The sequence below is a fragment of the Morone saxatilis genome, unplaced genomic scaffold (genome assembly GCF_004916995.1).
Source record: "Morone saxatilis isolate NCDOM2014 unplaced genomic scaffold, NCSU_SB_2.0 Contig2, whole genome shotgun sequence".
Classification (NCBI taxonomy): domain Eukaryota; kingdom Metazoa; phylum Chordata; class Actinopteri; family Moronidae; genus Morone; species Morone saxatilis.
Window position 1 is genome coordinate 12,667,633 of NW_023339762.1, and position 14,112 is coordinate 12,681,744.

The following is a 14,112-nucleotide window of genomic DNA, read 5'->3' on the forward strand; positions in this document are numbered from 1 at the left end:
CAATAAATGTGCCGCAGCAAATTGATGCTAGGAATGTCATTTTTGACTACTGTATGAGATAATGTAATATAATGCATCACTGCTGTCTTTGAAAGTCGCAAGGTGTACATAGATTAAAACGCCCATACAGATGGACACACGCACACACAGGCACACACACACACATGCACATCATCAGGATTGCCTCAAAATGCATGCGTTGCAGGCACTCTGTCTTCTAGACGTGCTCCCAGCCATGATTAATAATGTGTTGCTTACATTATTTCGAATCTTTAAACTAGATGCCTCTTTATTAACATGCATATTACATTATCAGGTAGGTTCAGGCCACATTAGTGTCATGTAGGCCCATCTTGTTCCCCATGAATTTAATTAAGCATGTTGTCTTTAGTGTGTGGGGTTGGTGAAGGCTGCTCAGGAGGACATGATGTCCAGGAATGTCATTAACATTTATGTACATTGGACATCCTACATCACCGTCAGATAAGCACAGCAGACTTGTAATTACACAAGACTGGAAAGATATTGATGGAAGGATGGAAAGTTTGACTTATTGGAAAGATTGGAGGACAAATATAGTGACAGTGATCATCAGAGGAAATCAATCATATATGATCATCTAATGAAAGCTCTGTCCCACATACAGGATATTACTACATTGAATATGACATGGCACATTTACATAGAAGATAGCCTGTGAGACGATGCTGGGCCTTTTACCATATAAAAGACTAGCATTTTTGGATTTGGAATTGGGGATTTTAACCAAATTATGAAAAATAATAATTTAGTTTCTTTGAAACTGATTATAGATTAAATTAGGGTTGTTAACTGTTGCAAACATTACTGATGTAAACAAACATTTAAGCATGATCTTAACCCTAACCCATCAGTCAAACGTTGATAACTTTGATGTAACTATCCTGTAGAACTGTCAATCAATGTTAGAGTCATAGCTGTGTTTTAGATTATGATTGACCAACCCTGTTGATTCTATTTTTGAATACTTTTGGATCATGGTGCCTTGAAAGCTGCAATAATAACTGACCGTACTCTAAAAGGGGTCCACAGAGAATTATCACCAAATTCTGGAGTTTCCCTTAGCTTGTCAGAGCTTTTTAGTGCCTTTTAGCTTATTGTTTTGGTTTTAACAGCTGCAATTATCCTGATAGCAACCAAATGACAGAGCTTAGAGCTAAAGATATTTTTCTCAGGAGCTGGCGGAAGAGAGTGATTATTGGACTGTCGTATGACCAGACACACAACAAATATATGCTAATGCTGCTCTACTGGACCTGTAAATAGACAACTGTTTGCAAACACATTCACCATATTAAGGTGATAATATGTCATTGCTGTGATTACAGCTTGTTCCAAAGCCCCCAAGTGAAAAAAAACATCAATCAATTCCATATTAATTCCATGTCAGAATAGAGAGACAAGGTATTGTCATATTTTGTCTCACAGATGCCAGCGACTCCTGTTTACCCCGTCACGGTAGCCGACTTCATAATAAGACATAATAATGTGGATCAAGGTGGTAATGTGATGTGGATCAACCTTGAATTTCATTTACAACATAAGAAGCCTCATTGCCATGTGCATATATTGGCCCTATCCTTATAACCAACATTTTAAAGGAGGTGGGGTTAGGGAGAGCTTACAATTATGCTATTATTCCTAGTGTGTCCTTTTCAGCTAAATACTTCAAATCCAGTTGAAAAGACATGAATTAATCTGGTTCATTTGAATGGGATAATACACCCTGTGTAATAAGCATTATATCGAAGTGAGTGGCAGCTTGTCTCTTGGTCTCAAGGTGTGTGTTAGAGAGAAGAAGAATGAGAGAGAGAGGGAACATATGTGCCTGTGTGTTGATGTGTATGCCCATGTGTGCATGTGTTGTCTGTTTATGTGTTTATGGATTTGTAATTCCGACGGGGCGAGGGGGGGTTACAATTTTGTCTGTTGTGATCCAGTCCCAGCTGTGTCTCATTAACTGCTGTCATTTTAATCCTCTTAGTCAAATCCCATAATTTTGTCCATCAACAAAAACATAAGCAACAGGGCAATGATTAAGCTACCCAGTTTCAGCCATTCAAAATGGAAGAATCTAGATAGAGTCACCAGTAGTTCATTCACATCCACCCTGGTGTTATGTAAAACAATCAGGAGGCCTTTCCTTTAAATTTCCATCGACTACTTGGTGCAAAGCTAAGTTAATCTGGTTTGGACTCTGCAGAATTCTGGGAGCTGAAAGGATTTGCAGTTCGTAGCTTTACTCTGTTCATCTGTGGATTCTCTGGGGAGGATGAGCAGTTCGGTTACGTTACGTACCACTCTGGATTCCTGCAGTCAAATTCTAGTTTGCCCATGTGAATTTATTTGAAAATGTATGACTGATTCAGTCTCTTCCTCCCCGTCGCTCGACAGTCCTCTCCCCTCAGTGATGAAAGCTATTTTCTTCTCTTTCCCCACACTGACAGCTGGTGTGTGCTCTTCACCAGCAACACTTCAGCTCAGACCAGCTCTATGTATAGATCGCCGTCATTGAGAAAGCCTATTATTGGCTCTTGCTGCTATGAATATATGTGCAACATTGTGCCGTGCTTTATTTCCAATGCAATTACCTCTTTCTCTCCAAATGAGTCCAATAATGCTGCAATGCGCAAGCTCTTCAGGGTACATAAAATCCAACTTCTTTCGTGATGAGAAACTCAACATGATTGTCCAAATGTCAAGCTGTCCCCCGAGAGGCATTGTAATGTACACAGAGCTTGTGGTTGGTTTTAATTGTGACATTTATGAGATGTGGGAGAGCAACATTTGTGCTCCCTTTCTCCTGTGCCAAAGCTACCAAGAGGATTCTTTTTTCCATGAGAGTGAATCGTCCATTAATTGTGGGTACAACTGGTGAATCGATCTATCAGGTAGTATTTTCCCGAGCTGCAAATTAGTTTCCCTGGAAGCTGTTAGACTAGCTTTGAGAGAGTTGCAGTGACTCTACCCAGTGTATGGTAATACCACACTGTGTTGCCATGATGCCTATAAAGTTCAAATCAACACATTGCAATTACCATCTATTCCTCAGTGTACAGCTGCCCGTAGTGGCTGCCTCCACCAGGAGAGTTAGGACAAGCTTCACTGCTTTATTCTCCTGTATGTCATCCTGCACTGAAAAACAAGATTAAATTGGTTCTGCTCAACTATTTGCTGTCAGCTAAAAGTAGATGGTTCAGCCTCAGAGAAAAAGGTATCCTGTGAATCTGCGACCAAACATTCACTCAAACAGACAATAGAGGTGTGCATGCACATATGCATGTGGATGCAGATGCACATGCACAACCTCGCGCTCATAAACAAGTAAACCAAAGAAATTCAAAAGCACAAAAAAAAAAAAAATGCACAACAAAAGCAGTCATGGAGAGATGCTTGCACATGCTCATACACAAACATGGAAACACACACTCAGTAAGCACGCACACAGTGAAACACACAGACCACACAGTCAAACATTAGTGGTGTGTCAGAAGTCTGTCATTTCTTGTTTGGAAGATGTGAAGGCGTAGGCCGGATTTGTGACCTTTGTTCTGACTGTGAGGCGTGTTTCTCCCTCTTTGGCGAAGATGATTAATTTCTGTTATTTACATTACTGCCCTGAAGGCTCTTCAATAGGCCTCACACATTTGTCATTTCCACTGCACTGTTTTTCAAATGGAAATGAAATAGAATGTACAGCCTCCTGGGTTCGCCTCGCCGAGACTCTTTTAAGCAGAGAAGGCGCAGGAAAAACTGTATTTGCTCATAATAAAACAGATGTGTCAACATGGCGCTGCAGAAGTCACACAGTGCAAAGTCTTTTGGCTCTAGTAAACAACAAAATAATCTTGAGAGCTATGAGGTGCTCTGCTCCCCCCATTCCCAGACTGCTCCTGCTTAATTAGAGCACTGATTGGATGGGCACAGTCCATAAACCAGCCATAACACTGGTTCAATCCAGCTGCAGATCTGCACTGCTTTTTTAACACTGGTTTATAGCCTGCAGGAACCATGACACCCCCAGATGTCTGTCTGTGTATTCCCACACCCATGCAGTGAGCACACACACACACGCACACACACATCTTAGTGAAACACCTAGTGAATTTATGTTCACCCTGTTCTCACTTCCTCTTCTTCTTCTATTCCAACAGTTCAGGGCTTATTTCTTTCACCTCCTGGGAGTGTGGCAATGGAGTAAAAGAAAAGTGAGAGGAAGAAACAGGGAGTTGAAGGGAAAGTGAGAACGACTTGAAGGTGTCCTGAGAGTGTTTTTGCTTTATGGAAAACGCTGCGGCTAATCCTCTGAGTGTTACTCCACCCTCCGCATCCTAAATGAGAACCTTTTGGCACGGTAAGTACAGACACATCTCAATACGTGACTAGCTTAGCCCCCCCCCCCTTTTCCTTGGAAAAACCACAAAACACTAACAATCAACTGCATGAGCTTTGCTACATCACGACCATCATTAGCTTTCACCAACACAATTAGGCTTTTTATGCAGTCAGAAGAACAGAAGCACAAAATCACTGTTTTCATCATTAGGGCCTGCAGAGTTTCACTGAATGGTCTGATTGGAAAACAGCAGCCACTGATGAGCCATATCAGTTATGGTCATTTATGCTAATCGAAGCTACACACTACACATACCTCGTTCTATGTTAAACAAACACTTTATTTTCCAAATGAGAAGGGCTGGCATTTGTTCCCCTGGGTTGCATTACTACAGCTGGCCTACAGCTGTGATCATAACTTAATGTCTCCATAATGGGCCTGGCCCTCTAAGCAAGCTGACCTGTTAGGCCTGGGACTGCTTGACGGCAGTAATTACACATGTGAGCCATTTAAATGAGCATGATTAGCCAGTAACAAGCTGAAAGAGTGAAAGGAGGTGATTAGACAACTGCGTGCTGATTCATCCGCCAGTGGGAAAAACCAAACCGCTGCAGGTGAATATTTATGTTTCTTTATGTAGTAATAGTTGCCCTAACGATGTTTATACTTGTAGTGGTAAGCCCAACCATAACGAGAATCTAAAATTGTAGTAAATGCGGTTTTACTACTCGAATTTAGAAAGAAGGCCCACTAAGGCACAGTGAAATGGAAGTGCTTTAATGTTGCTGTGTCTGCAGAGGTAGATCAGATAGTCAAAATCTATTTAATATCAGTGTTCAGTTTGGGTTGCTCACCTTGTGTTTATTTCAGTCTCTTGTTTAATTTAACCACACGCTTGTGTTGTCAGCGTAGCCCCTGAGCTATGCTCAAAGCCCCAGCATTGCCCTCTGGCCTTTTTTTCCTTTGCAGATAAAGAAACCCCTGGCTAAGCGTATCAAAATATTGCACTTTAATGTGGCAGGTTTATTTATAGAATGAAGGATTTATAATTATTTTAGCATCAAAAGACATGCTGGATTGTGCCATTCTAAAGCTTGTATGTGTTACTCGCCATCATAATATCTGACAAGCAGCTCCAGGCAATTCGCTGTGTACTGTGAGCAAGAGTCCAATTCTGTTTTTGTGGGATTTCAATAATGCTCCCTGTCCAAACTTTTTTTTTCCATTTAGATATTCATGAATTTAAACAAATACCTGTGCAATCACTTTTACAGCCACCGCAGTCACTCCTGTGGGTGCACACATCTTTAATTAACCATGAAACATACATTTAAACTTTTATGGATTAAGTTTTAACAGCGTTCCTCAGATCATTTTTAAGGGAGTTGAGTGCACCACAGCAGCAGAACAAAAGAAAGAGAGAAAGGGGTAGAGAAAAACATCACGCTTTGGGTGACTGATCTGCACTCGACACGCAGTGTGACTCTACTGTTTTGTTGCTGGCAACTGCATACGAAAAAACGTTGCATTAAGTAGAACATGACATCAAATTAGACTCAGTGATTAGTGGCCTTAGTATAGGTCAGTAATAAAGCAGGACATATCTTAAGTAAAAGCTCACAAATGCATATAGCCATACCCAAACACACGTTCGATAATGATCCTTCACTCAACTTGAAAAACTTATACAGCAGCAATCCAGTTCCAGCAGTCATTACCATTAATAACATATTAACGTCGTATGTCTGCTTTGAAATTATAATATTTTTGCAGAGACTCAATTTGAAATCCATCACGGGTGTGTGCGGCTCATTACTAGTATGTAGCCGAGGAATTATCGGAACAAGGCCCTGCGTTGCCTGTCTGTCATTACGACACTGTCAGATGTGCTTTGGCTAGGGGGCCTGTTAAAGGGAGCACGGGGACTTATCTGCTCAGCTGTAAAATGATTTTCTGTCTCTTCAAGAGATACCGGGAGTGTGTGTGGGGGGGTATCAGTGATCTGAGAGTAATTAAGATATGGGCTCACATCACACAAGGGCTTTGCACGTGGGAGACGAACAGATAAAATTGAACGTGAAATAGTTGAGTTTAAAGGGGGACTTTCATTAATTACAAAACTCTCAAAGGATGGTCCATCCCCTCTTAAATTGAACTGCCATCCAATAGCAGCTGCTCTGGAGCTGATGACCTCAGCACCTCCCCTTTATCTTTAATAGGCAAGTTATCTCGTTATTCATTGCAGCTCACCCATTCATTTGCTATATGGCTCTTTCTGCAAGACTGAAATACATCATTATCTTTGTATCAAGCTGCTCCATGTAAAGATTTTCTTTAAAGAGCAAGACAATCGTGTGCTCAATGGAATTTCAATCGAGTTTATGACACATTTCCTATCTATACCGGTCTTTCACTTTCACAGGGGTTCACTCTCATTGTTAAAATGCTGATTGCACGGTTTCTTCATTGATAATTAACTCTTAACTCTGAAAGTGGCTGTTGATGTCATTCTGAAACCCTCAAAAATGGAAAGGAATACGTTGACATTTTGGGAAATAAATTGGGTTGGGTGAGAAGATTACAGCCAGCAGCTGGTGAGCTTAGCTTAGCACTGGGAACTTGGAAAAATAGCTAATGTGGCTCTGTACTGCAGTCAAAATGTACCTACCAACACCTCTACAGCTCCCAAAATAACATGTCATACCTTATTTGTTTAATCTGTACAAAAACAATACTGTTAAAACGCTAATTTTTCGTTTCACAGGGGGTTAGCTGCCGAACTATTTCTTGGCTCTAAGCAGTTGCCAGGCAACCAGTGGAGACTTCAGGAAGTTATTGCTCCCAGCCAAGAAATAGTCCGGTACATAACCTTCACTTTTCACCACTGTACAAATTAAACAAACAGATACAACGTGTTAATTAGCAAGCTCCGGAGGTGCTGTAGGTGGGTTTTGTTGTAGCCTTATATTAAACCGACAGATATCAGAGTGATATCGATCTTCTCATCTAACTCTCTGCTGGAAAGGGAATAAGTGCATTTCCCAAAATGTCAAACTATTTCTCTAACGGTCAGGCCCCCACAGTATTTATGTGATACTGTGTGCATTCATTTGGTCAAATTCGGGTTTTCTTGGGCTCAATTCCCCACGGAAAATAATTGTTCATTTATAGTCTGGTGAGTTACACAACAAAAGCAGTGGGAAGTGATTGTGGAAATAATGAAATATGTTAAGAGAAGCAGCTCGCACTGAGCTTTTGTATGGATTTATCACCATGTGCATTCCCTGTCATTGCATCTCTGTCCATATAATTTCCTGTGACTCTTCCTGTTTGTGCGCTTTCTAGTAAAGCAGAAATGATTTTACAAAAACGGCTCAAAGAAGCTTTAGATTAAAGTGCTGATGCTTATCGCAGTTTACTGATATGATGTATTTAGAGAAAGCCCTCCTTCATTTACTGTTCCTCCAAGCTGTGATGCCTATGATTGATAAAACTTTCAAAGGGAGTAAATTGATTTGCCTCCTCCTAGCGGGGTTAATAGGCCATGCTTATATATACGCCCCACAAAGTGTTCAGTGTGCTTTTCAACCCATGTGTCCGTGGGCTCCAGGACTACATCACAAGATATCTGGTTCAATGATAAATCTGAGTTCACTGGTTGTTCCACTGAATACTGTTCACAGATGACTGACTGATTCCTTCATATGGGACTAAGGCACCGATACAAGTAAAAAAAATAAGGAAAAAAAAGGGGGACACGAGACGAAGAGAAACAAATTTCGCAGCCCAGATAAAGGGTAGGTGGAAGAGATGTGTGCTGTGCCTTCATGATAATATTTCACCCTGAACAAACAAGCTGAGCCTCACAGAGAGAGGAAAGCATCGATCTACCCGGCTCCAATCATAATACATCCACTTTTCCCCAAGTTTACTTTCTGACATTCTATCAGGACTTTATAAATTATTTTGGGTGACAAATCGATCTGTTTCTTTGCCCCTCTCTCTGCTGAGTGAAGGGAAACTTGATTGTAAACAGTATATGTGTGTGTGCCCTTATGTAAATGTGTCTCTGCATGTATGTATGTATGTATGTATGTGTGTGTGTGTGTGTGGATATGCTCGCATGAGTGTTTGTGTGTTGTCTGCTTTGGAGGCATCATCTGCCATCTGGCCTCAAAGTACAGGGGCCACATGGTGGGAAAGCAAATGTCACCGGTCAGGCCAGCCAGTGCCAAGTCCCGACAAATGACGTCAGGAGAAGCCCACACTGTCACTGCCCAAACAAACAACCCCGCCACCAAGTCTGATCCCCCCCTGACCCTTTGCCTCACTGTCAGTTGCTTGTAATGATGGTGATGGTGATCAAGGAATTAAAGCTTATCCTAGCGTGGCACTCAGTGACAGTCCCTGTGGAAAAGAGCTGAATGCCGAAAAACAAGTATGATATATCTTTAGGGATTAGAGACAAGTTTAGAGAGTGCAGAGAAAACACTGATGGCGCGAACTTGTGGGTATTTATGGACTATCATCCAAGGCAGATCTAATCTAAATCTAAAAAGATAACAGAAAACAGATCCAAAAAAATAGATTGAATATCTACATGTGTGCCAACTGCATTAAAGCCAGTGACATTTAAGTATCAATCAGCTGAAATGGAGATGGAATTCTGAACACGTGCCAATGAAACTGTACCTCACATCTGCCAAACAAATATGATTCCAATGCAGATGTAGATTAGATAATACTTTTTCTATCTTGGATGCAATCCCATGTGCTCAAACATAACCGTCATTAAAATCTATGCCCACTGATGATGGGCAATGAACTCTGAATGTGCTGGTTAATGTCCGATCTGATGAACTTTACGGCTAATTTCTGTCTTTCCTAAGTCATCACTTCAGTGCACAGAAGCAGCAGGAACATAAAGGTTTTAACACTTGCCACAGCTTCATTTCAATTTGGGGCTGCTGCTGCACAGACAGTGTGAACCTGTTAAAAGTCTTTTGTTTAGATGTTCACATAGCATCTGCTCAGCACCTCCGCAATGGGGATTGTGTTCAACAGATGAGGCGGGTAAACAATGCAATGTCCTTGGAAAAGAATTACTATTTCAACGAGGGTTTGCCAGTTGGGTGCCATGCTGTCTTTGGTTTTTAATTACACACCATGAGAGAAACACACATCTGTATTTTATGCACTGCTACAAGGCCAAAAGCAATACTACACGGTTGAACTGACAAGGCAAGGTGGGGTAAGGCATGATTCAGTGTATCTTCATGGCAGCGCTGTGCATTTTCCAGCTGATGTACCAGTGTTAGCTAAGGGACTCGTGGCTGATCTTGCAGTGATGTGCTGTACTTGAAGCGTTCTCAAAACCCTAGACACATGCTGCAGTGTATGTGTTTAGCTATAGGCACAAGCACTCACACTGACAGACACCTCCCTTTCTCTTCTAATCCCTTCTACACCTCTTCACCAGATGACGAGAGCTACTTTCCCTATAGACACAGTGCGAAGGAGCAAGGTGAAAAACAATTAAAAAAGCGCTAGTGGGTGGAACACTCATTGTTTCCCATCCAGAATGTATTGTACATAAATGATAGAATGATATAATAAGTAAGGCCAGATTTAAACAGAAATTGTGTGTTTTGCCAGCCTGTATTGGTGCTACTTACGTAGGCTTTAACATATTTAGTTGTCTCTAGTGTCAGAGGAGAGAGAAGAACAAAACTTAATATGCCTTTAAAGGTCTGGTGTGTAGGATTTATTGGCCTCAAGCGCTAAGGAGAAAATATGGTGGCTTACGAAACTCACAAAAAAGGCAAAAGGCCCTATCTAGAGTCACTGTGTGGTTGGTTTACCCTTCTGGGCTACTGTAGAAACTTCAACATGGCGGACTCCATAGATGAAAAACTCCCTCTGTAAATAAAAATGGCTCATTCTAAGGTAACGAAAACACAATGATTATTATTGTCAGGTGATTATACACTGATGAAAACATACCTGTGAATATTATATTCCATTTCTGCCAATAGATCTTAACGTTACACACTTTAATTCTAAAAAAAACCACACAGGTAGCATTACAAGTGCTGTGAACCACACATTCCCATATGGCTTATTTGAAGCGTTCTGACAAGCAGCAGTTGTTAAATTACAGATTATCCCTGCAATCCTGACAGGGATAAAACTAGTCATACAGTCCTCAAGCACAAACATCAGCCTCCCCTTCCCTGCAGTACATAGCGCACACACACACACACATTTATAACACACGTATAAATAGCTTCACACATGGCTGCATGCATGTGTACACACACACGTGGACACAGAGATGCAGACACAAACACACCAGCTGCCATATGCAATAAAGAAACAAGAAGACCTACTCTATTTTACACATCCGCAGGGGGTCAATAACTCATTAGAGCCGAGAAAAGGCAGAAGCAGCTGAGGGAGATGACGTGGTTGGAGGTTGGGCTGTGTGGTAGCTGTGGGCCGTTCACCTGCGGATATCAGCATGTCATTGTGCCCAGAGGTCATGAGGACGATTCATGACTTCATTAGCAGCATGTCATAAAACATGCCAGGGTGTTTCCAGGCCTGAAATAGGGTACTGCATATAATTTGCCTGTTTTATCCGTATCTAACCTTTTTCTTCCTTTCTGGGATTTTTACTGCTTATCATATTGGCTTTTTATTTATTACCCTTTTATCGCTTCTCATGAACTTTGCATCTCGTTGAAATGCTCCATAAAAATAAAGTTTATGATGAGGTTAAACTAGGCCTCCATCCCCCTATCAACCCGGTGCAGAACATCAAGCCTATATGATTGTCTTTAAAGGCATTGTACTGTAGGCATTGAAGCAAATATTTGTACTGTAGATGATTCATTCTGCTCGCATGTTATTTCTGGCTTAAACTTACAAAATCGCTTCAATAGTTTCAAATATTTTGAGTTTCTCTATTGATGACCCGAATCAAATAGCGGCTGCCCCTTCACTTCTTCCTTAACAAGCCCTGGCACGTCTCCAGTGAAGGGGACTCATCTGTTTAATCATCTCAATCACTGAGCTGGACCTGACTAAATATAGAATACAAAAAACAGGCCGCAGTGAGAGCTGCACTAGTGTACTACAGTGGACAGATAGACTGTTACTGTCAATGGATCGAATGCAAAAAAGATGCCGTTCTGCGTGTGAGGGTCCAAAGGACAGTCAGTGTTTGTTTTGGGTTCATGCCTTTGCGTTACAACACTGAGCACACTTAAGGACCTGTTTACAAAATGTATCCTGTTACACAACCTAATCCCCAAGGCTTCAACATCACTTCAGTGGTAAAAGAACGTCATCAGGCAATATCTGGCTTGACAGGACAAAAGCCTGATTATGTATTACTATTACTGAAAGCCACTGACCAAATTTAATTTACCCATTTATTATACATCCAGATCAGTGGTTAACATCTTTGAACTGATGTCCCCTCAAAATACCAAAAAAATGCAGGATGAGTTCTTCAACCTTGTTAAGGACAGATGCTAATTATTTGATCCAAAGAGTAAATCCATAAACACACAGACGATGTAATTAAATCATCTGCACAGCTCTGTGTCAACACCAATCATCTGAAATGACCTTGGAACTTCTTGGGATGGAGCGTGTTCATAAAGTGTGTCAGCACCTTGGATGATGTCATTCGGACCATCCCACCACAGCACAGACCACCACCATACAAAATGACTACTATATTGTGTATCTGTTGGTATACTCTGATGGGATTTTATTTAAAGACCACAGGATATTGGTTTCACTTGTTGAAAGATCTTGTAATGTTTTTGAGAATTTTCAAATTCAAGGAAAATGGATATGTAAGAAATAAAAGACAGAAAACTGACATCTATTTTCAATTTGTCACACAACCAAATATTACCATGTTTTGTCAGAAATATCCAAAATTCAGTTAAACCGCTCTGCTTTACTTAAATTACAGGATATGTAAATGCTAAATAACCACTTTGACTACCTTTTAAATTTAAACACAGTGGCTATCTGTGCTCTGACAAGCTTGCAGCTAGTCTGGCATCCAGCTCAGCTGGGACGCCTGTGTTTGGTGCCATTTGGCAACCGCTGGAATATTTAAATGCCCTGATGAATACATAGCCCCTGGGCCTGACTGCTCAAACTGAACACTGAGTGTGCTCTGACATGCTCAGCATACACTAATGGGACTTCTGACAGTCCTGTGCATTCATCCTACAAAAACTCAGCATTGTGCCAGAGGGGACCAGAGGCTGGGTATGAATGTAGCGTACTGGCTGAAGATCTGGAAAGCAAAACGCCACAGGTCTGACTGGTGCCACATCAAATGTGTCCATCAGCAGCATTATACTGTTAAACTGTGCTTGAGCAAGACACTGTGGCCCTTCCTTCTCCCTTGCAGCAAATTACAGTACAGTACTTTGGATAAGAGCAACAGCTGCAGCAGATCTTGAGTCTACACCTCATTTCGGTTCAGGCTGGGATTCTGGGTTAATGGTCAAAGACAACGTCCATTTTCTAGAAGCTTAGCAGCTGTGTGTACTTAACCATGACTCTGAACCCCTGTGTGTTTAGCTGAAGCTGGAGAAGATCTACAGCTGACTGACTTCAGTGTGAAACATGCCAGGAAACCTTAACCTGCGCACACAGAGGCACGTGACATCTGCAGAAAGCTCTGGTGCTGTCCATGGTGCTGAAAACCAAAAAAAAAAAAAAAAAAACAACTGAACGGGACCGAAATCTGTTAATGAAATCTCCTAATACGTGGATCTGAAGCCCAGCGTGGTCCACGCAGCAACACAGTGGACGCAGCTGTCTCGAACCCCCCCGGAGATGCCAGTGTTGTGTTATGGAACACAAGAGACATTTCATTGATTATGGTTATTTTGGAAAATGTCAGTAGAACAGTGTTGCCCAATGATGTTGACCTTTAAAGCCGTGTAACTCCGTTGAACAGCACCACAGAACGATGCAATCCAAGAAACCATATTGATCACGATTTCTTGCAGATCTCAAACCCGTATATTTGTTTCTCTTCGGGAAAAAAAATCCCAATAGCTTATATTGCAGTCAATAAATTTCGCCAAGAAACCATGCGTAAGAGTTTTAATACGTAAAACAAACAACAATATCAACTCCCCAAACTGAGTGGTATTATAATGGTTGTTTTTATTCTCTGTATCAGGGATTTTTCGAAAGAAACAAGCAGGAAAACTTCAAAGGACTTTGTGCATTAATGTGGCCAGAGGAAGCCAAAATTCATTACGATCTACACAGAAATGAAGCCACCTTATTTAAACATTTCCACCATAATCGCTGCATCATACACGCTAGTATACAGTTGGGGTTAGTTGAATTGTGAGTGCTGACTGTGTGCAGAGGGAGGAAACACACAAACATAAGCGTTAACTTGAGGTTTCGGAGCTGCCGCCTACTTAGACTACCATTACGCATTGATTAGTCCCCCCCCCCCCCCCGCCGAGAGTGAGCAGCAGAGGATTTCTGGTGTAGACAGATAGGACCATGACTCTCTGATATGATGGTTTCTTCCTCTGCTTCACCAGTCGGTTCGGTAGTAGTGAGAAGGGGAGGTGGTCCTTGCAGTGACGAGAGGAACAAGTTTATTGGGAGTAGCTCCAACGGGGAAAAACGCATGCAACCGAGCGCTTTGCCCAGCGGATTGTAAAAAGACAGGAGGG